Here is a 13,486-nt window from a genome sequence, read left to right on the forward strand (position 1 = left end):
CCCCTCATGATTTTGCACACCTCTGTAAGATCACCCCTCAGCCTCCTGCGCTCCAAGGAATAGAATGTAGGAAGGAACTACAGATGCTGGTTTACCCCGACAATTACTCTGAAATGCTGGTGTGACTCAGCAGGACAGGCAGTATCTCTGGAGGGAAGGAATGGGTGACGTTTTGGGTCAAGGCCTTTCTTCAGACTGATTCAGTCTCGACCCGAAACGTCACCCATTCCTTCTCTCCAGAGATGCTGCCTGACCCGCTGAGTTACTTCAACAATTTGTATCTGTCCAAGGTATAGAGTCCCCACCTGGCTCAACCTCTTCCTACAGCTCTGGCCCTCGAGTCCCGCCAACATCCTCGTACCTCCCTGATGCTGTTAAGGAGACAATGGTGGAGAACGCTCCATATCTGGGGTGGGATCCTTCTCCACATTCCAGCCATCTTCTTCACAGTCTTCTATTCAACATAGAACATCATTCAGATTTATAGTTGGGAGTTGGATAGAGCTCTAGGGGCCAGTGGAATCAAGGGATATGGGGAGAAGGCAGGCACGGGTTACTGATGATGGATGATCAGCCATGATCACAATGAATGGCGGTGCTGGCTCGAAGGGCCAAATGGCCTCCTCCTGCACCTATTTTCTATGTTTCTATGTTTCTATTACCAAGAGTCTCCTTCCTTTGCACGTTCACTAATAGCACATTAGAAGCATTAGACTCTGGCATTAAGCTCCATTTGATAATTCCACTAATTAGGTTTTGAATCAAAAATTGCTGCTCTCTGAGGAGGGATCACTGCTTTTCTGCTTTAGTCATTATTTTAGAAGAAAGAAGGGCCTGCAATTATACGACACCCTGCGTGACCCCAATAGGTCCCAACGCACTTAATAATAATGAAGAAATGTTGCAGTGTAGTTACTGTTATAATGGAGGAAACGGGGCAAAGGATTTGTGCAAATTAAGCTTCGTAAAAGCCAACTTGATAATCGCTTTTTCTATCGTGATATTGGTTGAGAGATAGATATTGGATCTAATCAATGATTCATTGCCTCTAATCATTGATTCATTGCCACATGTACCTAACTACAGTGAAATTATTTTTCTGCGTACGTTTCAGTGACGATGCTGTTTTACATTAGGCACAATCGTACTGCGTTTACAAGTGTAGGTGCGGAGTGAGTCTGTACACAAGAGTCGCCACATTTTAGGTGCCATTTTGTACCCAATTCAATGACGTTAAAAATGTTGAGTCTTAACTTGGCCATGAAGGCCCGTTGTCGTGGCGATGGCACCTAACGTCATTGCCGGGGTCGGCCTGACCAGGCAATGTTCTTGGTTCTTGGTCCCCCAAAATATCCCAAATGGAATTTAAACTGGAGGTGGCGGAGTATGGACTTAAGCAAGAAGGGCTTCTTGGGGAAGAGCTGCCTTAAATGTAGTTGCGTCTGGTTGAGTATCTATAGTAGGGTGAAGACTATTCCACGCTTTAATTGTGTGAGGGAAGAATGAATTGCTGTACCCATCTGTCTTGAGAGCTGGTATCTCAAATTGAATCGAATGCCCTCGTCCACTCCTGATAGGTTTGGGTTGTTGTTGATGTCTCCACCGCTGCTCCACTGCTCCGTGCCGCTGTAGGCCACGTCCGATCCACACGCTCAGCCTCTTGAAGCAGCGCCCAGTCGAACTGAGCCCCAAGCTGCTGCAGGGCCTACAGTGGTGATCGGTCTAACTGAGCCCCAGGCTGCTGCAGGGCCTACAGTGGAGATCGGTCTAACTGAGCCCCAGGCTGCTGCAGGGTCTCCACTGGTGCTCGATCTAACTGAGCCCCAGGCTGCTGCAGGACCTACAGTGGTGCCCGGTCTAACTGAGGCCCAGGCTGCTGCAGGGCCTCCAGGGGCCCACTCCGCCCATTAGACCCACTCCCACTCCTCCTCCACATTGGCCAGTGAACAGGCCGTCCCCTCGCCTCCCGCTGCCGACCTAGAGCCCCCCGCCCGCTCCCCCACCGATCTCTTCCTCTGCCCACCGCCATCCGAAGTCTTACAGAGGTTGCAGGGAGATACAGCTCAGATAAAGGCCATTCGGCCCACTGAGTCCATGCTGACCATTAATCACCCAGTTTACACGAATTGTACCCTAACCCAATATTCCTGTGAGCCCCACATCCCACTGATTCCACCCCTCACCCACACTAGAAATATAGAAAATAGGTGCAGGAGTAGGCCATTCGGCCCTTCGAGCCAGCACCGCCATTCAATATGATCATGGCTGACCATCTAAAATAGGTACCCGGTTCCCACTTTTTCCCCATGTCACTTGATTCCTGTTAGCCCTGTGAGCTAAATCTAACTCTCTTGAAAACATCCAGTGAATCGGCCTCCACTGCCTTCTGTGGCAGAGAATTCCACAGATTCACAACTATCTGGGTGAAAATGTTTTTCCTCATCTCAGTCCCAAATGGTCTACCCCTTATTCTTAAACTGTGACCCCTGGTTCTGGACTCCCCAACATCGGGAACATTTTTCCTGCATCTAGCTTGTCCAATCGTTTAAGAATTTTATATTTATCTATAAGATCCCCTCTCATCCTTCTAAACTCCAGTGAATACAAGCCCAGTCACTCCATTCTTTCATCATATGTCAGTCACGCGATCCCAGGAATTAACCTGGTGAACCTACGCTGCACTCCCTCAATAGCAAGAATGTTCTTCCCACAAGATAATTTGAAGTGGCTTTTGGCATGCTGGCCTTCATCAGTCAGCGAACTGAAGAAGAGTCTCGACCTGAAACGTCACATATTCCTTTTCTCCAGAGATGCTGCCTGTCCCACTGAGTTACTCCAACTTTTTGTGTCTATTTTTACTGAATATAGAAGTTGGGAGTTCATGCTACAGTTGTGCAAGACGTTGGTGAGGACACACTTGGAGTATTGCAGAAACAAGAACTGCAGATGCTGGTTTACACCAAAAATAAACCAAAGTGCTGGAGTAAGTCAGCGGGCCAGGCAGCATCTCTGAAGAAAATGGATGGGTGACGTTTCGGGTCCGGGAACCTTCTTCAGTGTTCCAGAGAAAACAATCCATGTCTGTGCAATCTCTCCTTGTAGTTAATACCCTCTAACCCAGGTGAAAGAGTTTTAGAACTGCAGAGGACTGACTCAGGCAAGAAATATGTGGAAACAAGATAAAATGCTGTGATTAGCTGAAATTGCGATGTTGTGCATGACAAAAGAAACAGATCCAAGGTGTGACTAAAAAGATAAGCTCCCTGATTGTTAAGTAAAACCACACAGAAAGACAAGTCTGATCCAGACAAGAACTGGTGCCAGAAAGGGTAAGAACTGGTAGAGGAATGTGTTGAGGAATGTGTGTGATTAACTACCCGTGAATACTCAGGTATAAATGTACTGTCTGTGCACAATTCAAGTGTGTGGGACCACGAGGGACAGCGAGTGTGCAGCCATACTAGGGTTGCTCTCCACTCCCGCATACATGAATAAAAAGGCATTGCTATCTGTCGAATGTTGAAAGACTGGAGCGACTGGGCTTGTATACACTGGAATTTAGAAGGATGAGAGGGGATCTTAGACAATAGACAATAGACAATAGGTGCAGGAGGAGGCCATTCGGCCCTTCGAGCCAGCACCGCCATTCAATGTGATCATGGCTGATCATTCTCAATCAATACCCCGTTCCTGCTTTCTCCCCATACCCCCTAACTCCGCTATCCTTAAGAGCTCTATCTAGCTCTCTCTTGAATGTATTCAGAGAATTGGCCTCCACTGCCCTCTGAGGCAGAGAATTCCACAGATTCACAACTCTCTGACTAAAAAAGTTTTTCCTCATCTCTGCTCTAAATGGCCTACCCCTTATTCTTAAACTGTGGCCCCTGGTTCTGGACTCCGCCAACATTGGGAACATGTTTCCTGCCTCTAACATGTCCAACCCCTTAATAATCTTATACGTTTCGATAAGATCCCCTCTCATCCTTCGAAATTCCAGTGTATACAAACCTAGTCGCTCAAGTCTATCAACATATGACAGTCCCGCCATTCCGGGAATTAACCTAGTAAACCTACGCTGCACGCCCTCAATAGCAAGAATATCCTTGCTCAAATTTGGAGACCAAAACTGCACATAGTACTCCAGGTGCGGTCTCACTAGGGCCCTGTACAACTGCAGAAGGACCTCTTTGCTCCTTTATAATGAAACATATAAGATTATTAAGGGATTGGACACGTTAGAGGCAGGAAACATGTTCCCAATGTTGGGGGAATCCCGAACTAGGGGCCACAGTTTAAGAATAAGGGGTAGGCCATTTAAAACGGAAATGAGGAACAACTTTTTCAGTCTGAGAGTTGTGAATCTGTGGAACTCTCTGCCTCAGAAGGCAGTGGAGGCCAATTCCCTGGATGCTTTCAAGAGAGAGTTAGATAGAGCTCTTAATAATAGCGGTGTCAGGGGGTATGGGGAGAAGGCAGGAACGGGGTACTGATTGTGGATGATCAGCCATGATCATGGTGAATGGCGGCGGTGCTGGCTCGAAGGGCAGAATGGCCTCCTCCTGGACCTATTGTCTATTGTCCCTTTCTTAAGGTACCTAATATGATTTGTCATCTGAAAGCACGGATTGAGCTTTAACCCAGGCATCAATCAGGTAAACCTCTTCTGCACATAATACTCTCCTTCATCAATAGTGAAGACAGTAAACACCACCGTCAGATGTCAATAACACAACAAATCCACTTGTGACCTCAAACAAATCTCCCATGATGCCTCTGAAGGAACAAAGGCATTTTCCATCTTTGCAGTCGCTTTTCAATTTCAGATTTCTTCATCCAAAGAGTGCCAGGGGTCATCGATGGCGGGCAGATAGATGATGGAAACTTTTCAATTTGTATCTCCCTAGATCTGTAGCGGGTGAGGTTACAAAGCTTCACGTTACTAAGCTTCACAGAAGTACATGCAGAGACCAGCAGCCATGTGGAAGCTGGGCTCGTTGCCACAGAGGTCAGCACAAAATCTTCACATGCCGGAAGTCTGATATAAGAATCGGTTTAATTCCCTTCTCTCTCTCTCTGTAGAGGGGGCATCTATCTCGAAGGATGAGAGGGGATCTTATAGAAACAAATAACGTGATTAAGGGATTGGACAAGCTAGATGCAGGAAAAATGTTCCCCATGTTGGAGGAGTCCAGAACCAGGGGTCACAGTTTAAGAATAAAGGGGAGGGCCATTTAAGACTGAGATAAGGAAAAACTTCTTCACCCAGAGAGTTGTGAATCTGTGGAATTCTACCACAGAAGGCAGTGGAGGCCAATTCAATGGATGTTTTCAAGTGAGAGTTGGATTTAGCTCTTAGGGCTAAAGGAATCAAGGGATATGGGGAGAAAGCAGGAACGGGGTACTGATTTTAGATGATCAGCCATGATCATATTTAATGGTGGTGCTGGCACAAAGGGCCAAATGGCCAACTCCTGCCCCTATTTTTCTGTTTCTATAATGTTCTTCATTCTGAGAACTTCACCTATCCATATTCTCCAGAGATGCTGCCTGACCCACTGAGTCACTCCAGTACTCCAGAGTCATAGAGTGCTACAGCGTAGAAACAGGCCTTTCAGCCCAACTTGCCCACACTGGCCAACATGTCCCAGCTACACTAGTCCCACCTGCCTGCGTTTGGTCCATATCCCTCCAAACCTGTCCTATCTATGTACCTGTCTAACGTTGGGATAGTCCCAGCCTCAACTACCTCCTCTGGCAGCTTGTTCCATACATAATCTGCCTTCCTGTTCTTGCCACCAAAGTGGATAACCTCACATTTACCCACATTATACTGCATCTGCCATGTATCTACCCACTCACCCAACCTATCCAAGTCACCCTGCAGCCTCATAGTATCCTCATCGCAACTCACACTGCCACCCAGCTTGGTGTCATCTGCAAACTTGGAGATGTCACATTTAATTCCCTCGTCTAAATCATTAATATATATTGTAAATAACTGGGGTCCCAGCACCGAGCCTTGCGGCACCCCACTAGTTACTGCCTACCATTCTGAAAAGGACCCGGTAATTCCTGCTCTTTGCTTCCTGTCTGCCAACCAGTTCTCTATCCATGTCAATATTCTACCCCCAATACCATGTGGTCTAATTTTGCACACGGATCTCTTGTGTGGGACCTTGTCAAAGGCTTTTTGAAAGTCCAGATACACCACATCCACTGGCTCACCCTTATCCATTCTACTTGTTACATCCTGAAAAAATTCCAAAAGATTAGTCAAAGATTTCCTCTTCATAAATCCATGCTGACTTTGACCGATCCTGTCACTGCTTTTCAAATGCGCTGCTATAACATCTTTAATAATCAACTCCAGCAACTTCCCCACCACGGATGTAAGACTAACTGGTCTCTAATTCCCTGTTTTCTCTCTCCCTCCTTTCTTAAAAGGTGGAGTTACATTTGCTACCCTCCAGTCCACAGGAATTGATCCAGAGTCAAGAGAACATTGAAAAATGATCACCAATGCATCCATGATTTCTAAGGCCACCTCCTTGAGTACTCTGGGATGCAGACCATCAGGCCCTGGGGATTTATCTGCCTTCAGTCCCAACAGTTTACCTAACACCATTTCCTGACTAATGTGGATTTCCTTCAGTTCCTCCCTCCCACTAGAACCTCTGTCCCCTTGTATTTCTGGGAGATTGTTTGTGTCTTCCTTAGCGAAGACAGAACCAAAGTACTTGTTTAACTGTTCTGCCATTTCTTTGTTTCCCATTATAAATTCACCTGTCTCTGACTGTAAGGGACCTACATTTGTCTTCACTTCATTCATATCTACATTCTCAACCCGAAACGTTGCCTCTCCATGTTCTCCACAGATGCTGCCTGACCCGCTGAGTTACTCCAGCACTCTGTGAAACGTCACCTATCCATGTTCTCCACAGATGCTGCCTGACCCGCTGAGTTACTCCAGCACTCTGTGAAACGTCACCTACCCATGTTCTCCACAGATGCTGCCTGACCCGCTGAGTTACTCCAGCACTCTGTGAAACGTCACCTATCCATGTTCTCCACAGATGCTGCCTGACCCGCTGAGTTACTCCAGCACTCTGTGAAACGTCACCTATCCATGTTCTCCACAGATGCTGCCTGACCCGCTGAGTTACTCCAGCAGTCTGTGAAACGTCACCTATCCATGTTCTCCACAGATGCTGCCTGACCCGCTGAGTTACTCCAGCACTCTGTGTCCTCACCTGTAATTCTTGGTGGCCTCAATTGAAATGTGAGTTTGTCAACAGGATGTGTGTGAAGCAAACTTCACAAAGACGTTTGTTTCAGACCACAGTGAAGATTCGTGCTTTGATAGAGGTCATGGAATTATCGAGGCAAAAACAACGCACCAAAAGCCTTCATCAGTCAACCTGGTGGCTCTGCGTCGTGTCTCAGTGGACTACTGATATCCACGTACTGTATCTGAGGTGCTTATCTAAGATGTAACTGAGTGCTTATGTATAGTGATATTTGTACTGAACTGTATATGAAAAATAATTTCACTGTACCTCGGTACAGTGACAAAGTACCACACATACATCAGTCATTGTCCATTTGTTTCTTTTCTCTCTTTCGTTCTCTAATCTCTCTCTGAATAATTTATCAAATGCCTCCTCTGCACCCTTTGCAAATAATAATTTATCAAGCAGGGCGCTGTGTAACCATGGCAGCACCTGAGCTGAGATATTCCCAGTGACCCCAGCTCTGCAACTTGAAAAATGCATTGTTTTCTCTGTTAATGTCCCAAAGTAGCGTCTTCCCATTGTTTCCACAGGTGCTGCCTCCCCCTCTCTCTCTCTCCCTCTCTCTCCCTCTCTCTCCCCCTCTCTCTCTCCCTCTCTCTTATTGAAACGTATAAGATAATTAGGGGATTGGACACATTAGAGGCAGGAAACATGTTCCCAATGTTGGAGGAGTCCAGAACAAGGGGCCACAGTTTAAGAATAAGGGGTAGGCCATTTAGAACGGAGATGAGGAAGAACTTTTTCAGTCAGAGAGTGGTGAAGGTGTGGAATTCTCTGCCTCAGAAGGCAGTGGAGGCCAGTTCGTTGGATGCTTTCAAGAGAGAGCTGGATAGAGCTCTTAAGGATAGCGGAGTGAGGGGGTATGGGGAGAAGGCAGGAACGGGGTACTGATTGAGAGTGATCAGCCATGATCGCATTGAATGGCGGTGCTGGCCCGAAGGGCTGAATGGCCTACTCCTGCACCTATTGTCTATCGTCTATTGCCTATTGTCTCTCCCTCTCTCTCCCTCTCTCTCTCTCTCTCTCTCTCCCTCTCTCCTCCTCTCCCGCTCTCTCTCTCTCTCCCTCTCTCTCTCTCTCTCTCTCTCTCCCTCTCTATCTCCCTCTCTCTTCCTCTCTCTCCCTCTCTCTCTCTCTCTCTCTCTCTCCCCCCATCTCTCCCTCTCTATCTCCCTCTCTCTCTCTCTCTCTCTCCCTCTCTCTCTCTCTCTCTCTCTCTCCCCCCATCTCTCCCTCTCTCTCTTCCTCTCTCCCTCTCTCTCTTCCTCTCTCTCTCCCTCTCTCTCTCTCCCCCCCCCCTCTCTCGCTCTCTCTCCTTCCCCCCCTCCCTCTCCCCACCCACTCTTCCCTGAATATTGAGATTTCGTATGAGGCTTTTCGCATTTTGGATAAACATCGATGTTGTATCTATGACAACTAGGTTGCTAATGCAGTCCTGGTGACCACGTAAACAAGGAATCAAAGTGAGCAGGGAAGTCGGTATAAACGTGGAATCAGGACTGCCCGGGTCACGTCCTTTTTCCCCACTCTCCCACTCCTCACCCCCAGTAACCCCTCACCTTCCACAAGGACACAGGCAAATGCCACCTCTCCATCTCTTCACACCATCTCACCTGCTCTGATCTGGGTCCATGTTCATTTTCCTCTGTTTCCATCCTCCTTGACTCCTGTGTAAACCTAAGTGTGTCTGAAGAAGGGTCTTGACCCGAAACGTCACCAATCCATGTTCTCCAGACAACAATAGACCCTGGTGGGCACTGCCTTTCCTTGATCATCTTTGCTTTTGGAATATCTTTCATTCATTTGTTCTATGTACCTTCGATATCTCTAATTTCCCTCTCCTCTGACTCACAGTCTGAAGAAGAGTCTTGACCTGAAACATCACCTATTCCTTTTTCTCCAGAGATGCTGCCTGACCTGCTGAGTTACTCCAGCTTTTTGTGTCTTTCTCTAGAGATGCTGCCTGACCTGCTGAGTTACTCCAGCACTTTGTGTACTTGGTCTCAGGTTTGTCCAAGGATGATTAAGAGATGTATGATCCTCAGAGAAGCAGCTCGTGCTCATAGAGTCATGGAGTCACAACATGCCCACGCCAACCAACATGCCCCATCTACACTCGTCCCACCTGCCTGCGTTTGCCCCATATCCCTCTAAACCTGACCTATTCCATGTACCTGTCCAAATGTCTTTTAAATGCAGTCATGGTACCTGCCTCAACTACCTCCGCTGGCAGCTTGTTTTGTATACTTACCAATCTAAGAAATTAAATGGGGATTGAAGGGGCTGATGGGATTCTGAAGCCAATCTCCTGGGTCAGATGTTTCAGAGGAAGACTGGTATTTAATAAAAATAATCACCAAAGTGCTGGAGTAACTCAGTGGGTCAGGCAGCACAGTCATAGAATCATAGTGTCAAACAGTGAGAAACAGGCTCTTCGGCCCAACTTGCCCATGCTGACCAACATGCCCCATCTACACTAGTCCCCAGTGTTTGGTCCATATCTCTCAAACTTTTTCCTGTCCATATACCTGTCCAAGTGTCTTCTAAATGTAGTCATCGTACCAAACTCTGGAGAGAGAGCATCTCTGGAGAAGGTAGACACAAAATTCTGGAGTAACTCAGCGGGTCAGGCAGCACCTCGGGAGAGAAGGATTGGGTGACGTCGGTCTGAAGAAGGGTCTCGACCCGAAACGTCACCCATTGCTTCTCTCCACAGATGCTGCCTGACCCGCTGAGTTACTCCAGCATTTTGTGTCTACCTTCGATTTTAACCAGTATCTGCAGTTTTTTCCTGTGCATCTCTGGAGAACATGGATAGGTGGCGTTTTGGGTCGGAATCCTTCTCTAGACTGATTGTGGTAGGGAGAGAAAGCTGGAAGAGAGGTGGAGGTGGAACAAAATAGGTGGATACAGGTGAGGGAGGGGGGATTGGCAGATGGGTGGACAAAGGCCAGAGATGAAACGGAGACAAGAGGCACGAAGTGTGAAGCAAGAGGAAGGAAAGAGCCATAGAGTCATGCAGCAAGGAAAGAGGCCCTTCGGCCCAACTCGCCCATGCTGACCAACATGCCCCATCTAAACTAGTCCCATTTGCCCGCATTTGGTCCACATCCCTCTAAACCTTTCCTATCCATGTACCTGTCCAAGTGTATTTCAAATGTTTTGTTTAATGTGGGGGTTGGGGAAAGAGGGAGGGAGATAGTCAGGGACAAGGGTGCAGGTTGGGCACAGAGAGGTGGGGGGGGGGGGGATGAATGGGGGGGTGTTTGTTGGACAGCGAGCCCGACCACTCCCGCCCGACAGCGCGAGACCAAACAGTCCTCACTCTCCAGGTCCCCAGACGCAGGTTTCCACGGCAACCTGTGCAGTGATAAGATGCTCCACAAACGACTCGGGAAAATGACGGCTTAATTTTCTGTTGAGAGAAAATGGCAGCGTCATTTTCTGTTTAGTTGAGAGATACACCGTGTAAACAGGCCCTTCGGCCCACCGAGTCTGCACCGACCAGCGATCCCCGCACACTAACACTATCCTACACACACCAGGGACAATTTACAATTTTACAGAAGCCAATTAACCATGAAACCTGTACGTCTTTGGAGTGTGCGAGGAAACCGGACTACGGGTGCTGTCCGCACGGAGTTTGTACGTTCTCCCCGTGACTGCGTGGGTTTTCTCCAGGTGCTCTGGTTCCTCCCACACTCCAAAGATGTACAGGTTTGTAGGTTAATTGGCTTCGGTAAAATTGTTCCTAGTGGGTAGGATAGTGCTAGTGTACAGGGTGATCGCTGGTCGGCACGGACTGGGTGGGCCGAAGGGCCCGTTTCCATGCTGTATCTATAACGTTTTGTCCCCTGGCTCTGGCCCCATGCAGTCCAGTAAAGTCCAATTAAAGATGGTCTGAGGGTCTCCAATGAGGTAGATGGGAGGTCAGGACCGCTCTCCAGCTGGTGATAGGACGGTTCAGTTGCCTGTCAGGAGATAACCGAACATCTTACCTGAATGCCCTGGCCAAGTGTAGAAGCCTCTGGTTCCCTTGACAACCCCAGTGTAGCAGCTTCCTGTTGCCAAGGCAACCCCCCATCTCTCCGCATCTCCATCTAATTGCTTCACGGCAACGTCACTTCAAAGGGATGTCGATATCTCCAAATGCTGCAGTGATGTCAAACACTCCCAATCTCTCCACTCCCCTCACCCACTCCAACCTCCCTCCCCCAGACCACCCTACCCTCTTCCCCTTCCCCTCTTCCCCCACCCCCCAGAATCTCCTCCCCTCCCCCCCCCCCCCCCCCCCCCCCCAGACCTCCCTCCCCCCACAGGCCCCTCCAAAGACGTACGGGTTTGTTGGTTAATTAGCATCGGTAACTCTCCCTCTTGTGTGTAGACTAGTGTTAGTGAGCGGGGATCGCTGGTCGGTGTGCATTCGTTGGGCCGAAGGGCCTGTTTCCGTGCTGTATCTATAAACTAAACTAAACTAAACTTTAGCAGACGAGGAAATGTTAGCAAAAGCTGTGTGGTGGGGCGTGGGGCGTGGGACGTGGGGCGCGCTGCCAGGGGTGGTGGTGGAGGCAGATACGATAGCGGTGTTTAAGAAACTTTTGGTTAGCAACATGGCAATGCAGGTAATGGAGGGATATGGGTTATGTGCAGGCAGATACGTGATGGTCTTGGCATAATGTTCTACATTACCCACAGAACTCCACCATTAATGACCTCCATGAGATCTGATCACCTTGCAGAAATCTGAAACTGCAATTTAAATTCCAAACATTAAAATCTGGGAAATGTATTATCCAAACATATTAAGTTGAAAGTTCTGTGCCTGTTATGTTGATGGGAGTAATTTATTTTATGGAGTATAATGGCTTTATTAATTGAATGGAAATGAATTTGATTCAAATGTGTTTCATGACATTGTTGCGTTATTTAGAGCCGCTGTTCTCCAAACCTCACGTACTCCTGGATTACCTTGAATTGACAAAAGAACTTCTGATTTTTAATCAAAAACTCATAAATCGGTACAAGGGTGGCACAGTGGCGCAGCGGTAGAGTTGCTGCCTTACAGCGCCAGAGACCCTGGTTCGATCCTGACTCTGGGTGCTGTCTGTACGGAGTTTGCACGTTCTCCCCGTGACCTGAGTGGGTTTTCTCCGAGATCTTCGGTTTCCTCCCACACTCCAAAGACGTGCAGGTTTGTAGGTTAATTGGCTTGGTAAATGTAAAAATTGTCGCTAGTTAATATGGTAGTTGATATGCGGGGATCATGGTCGGCCCAGACCCGTTGGGCCGAAGGGCCTGTTTCCGCGCTGATTCCATGATTATTGCCACATGTACCTCTTCCCTTAAACTTATGTCCTCTGGTTCTTGATTGCCCTACCCTTTTATTCTGAGGCTGTGCCCTCTGGTTCTAGACTCTCCCACTGGTGGAAACACATCCACTCTGTCCAGGCCTTGGCATTATGTTCGGCACCGGCATTGTGGGCCGAAGGGCCTGTCCCTGTGCTGTACTGTACTGTGCTGTATGTCTTGTGTTTAGAACATAGAACATTCCTTGAAAAACACGGTGCATTGTGGGCTGATGGGAGTGTTCCTGTGCTGTCGTTCATGAAGAATGACAGATCTAACCAGGATTGAAATACAACAAACTGCCCCATTTACACTTGTCAGCAGATTCTTGGCAAAAAATACACATCACAGGGACATTTCCCTAATAAACCCAGTTATGGCATCATTAAATGTTCCTGCCTTAACAGGTTTTAATGAGAATAAGTACACTGAAGCACAGTGCTGGCTGCGGCCATATTTACAACACATTTAGCACCTTGGCTAATGGCCATCTCTGGCTGATACTTAAGGCATGATGTAGAGTGGATCCACCACAAAGGACAAGGCCACAAAGACAAGGAACTGCAGGCGCTGGTTTACAAAAAAAGGACCCAAAGTGCTGGAGTAACTCAGCGGGTCAGGCAGCATCTGTGGAGAACATGGATAGATGACATTTCGGGTCAGGACCTTTCCTCAGACAAGGAACAAGGAACCCATTCCCACACTAATCTTTCTGTCCTGGGCCTCCTCCATTGCTAGTGTGAGGCCACATGCAAACTGGAGGAACAGCACCTCATATTCCGCTTGGGCAGCTAACAGCCCAATGGTATGAACACTGAATTCTCCAATTTTAGGCATCCAGCCAACAA

Source organism: Rhinoraja longicauda, chromosome 15 (assembly GCF_053455715.1).
Source record: "Rhinoraja longicauda isolate Sanriku21f chromosome 15, sRhiLon1.1, whole genome shotgun sequence".
In the NCBI taxonomy this organism is placed as follows: Eukaryota; Metazoa; Chordata; class Chondrichthyes; order Rajiformes; family Arhynchobatidae; genus Rhinoraja; species Rhinoraja longicauda.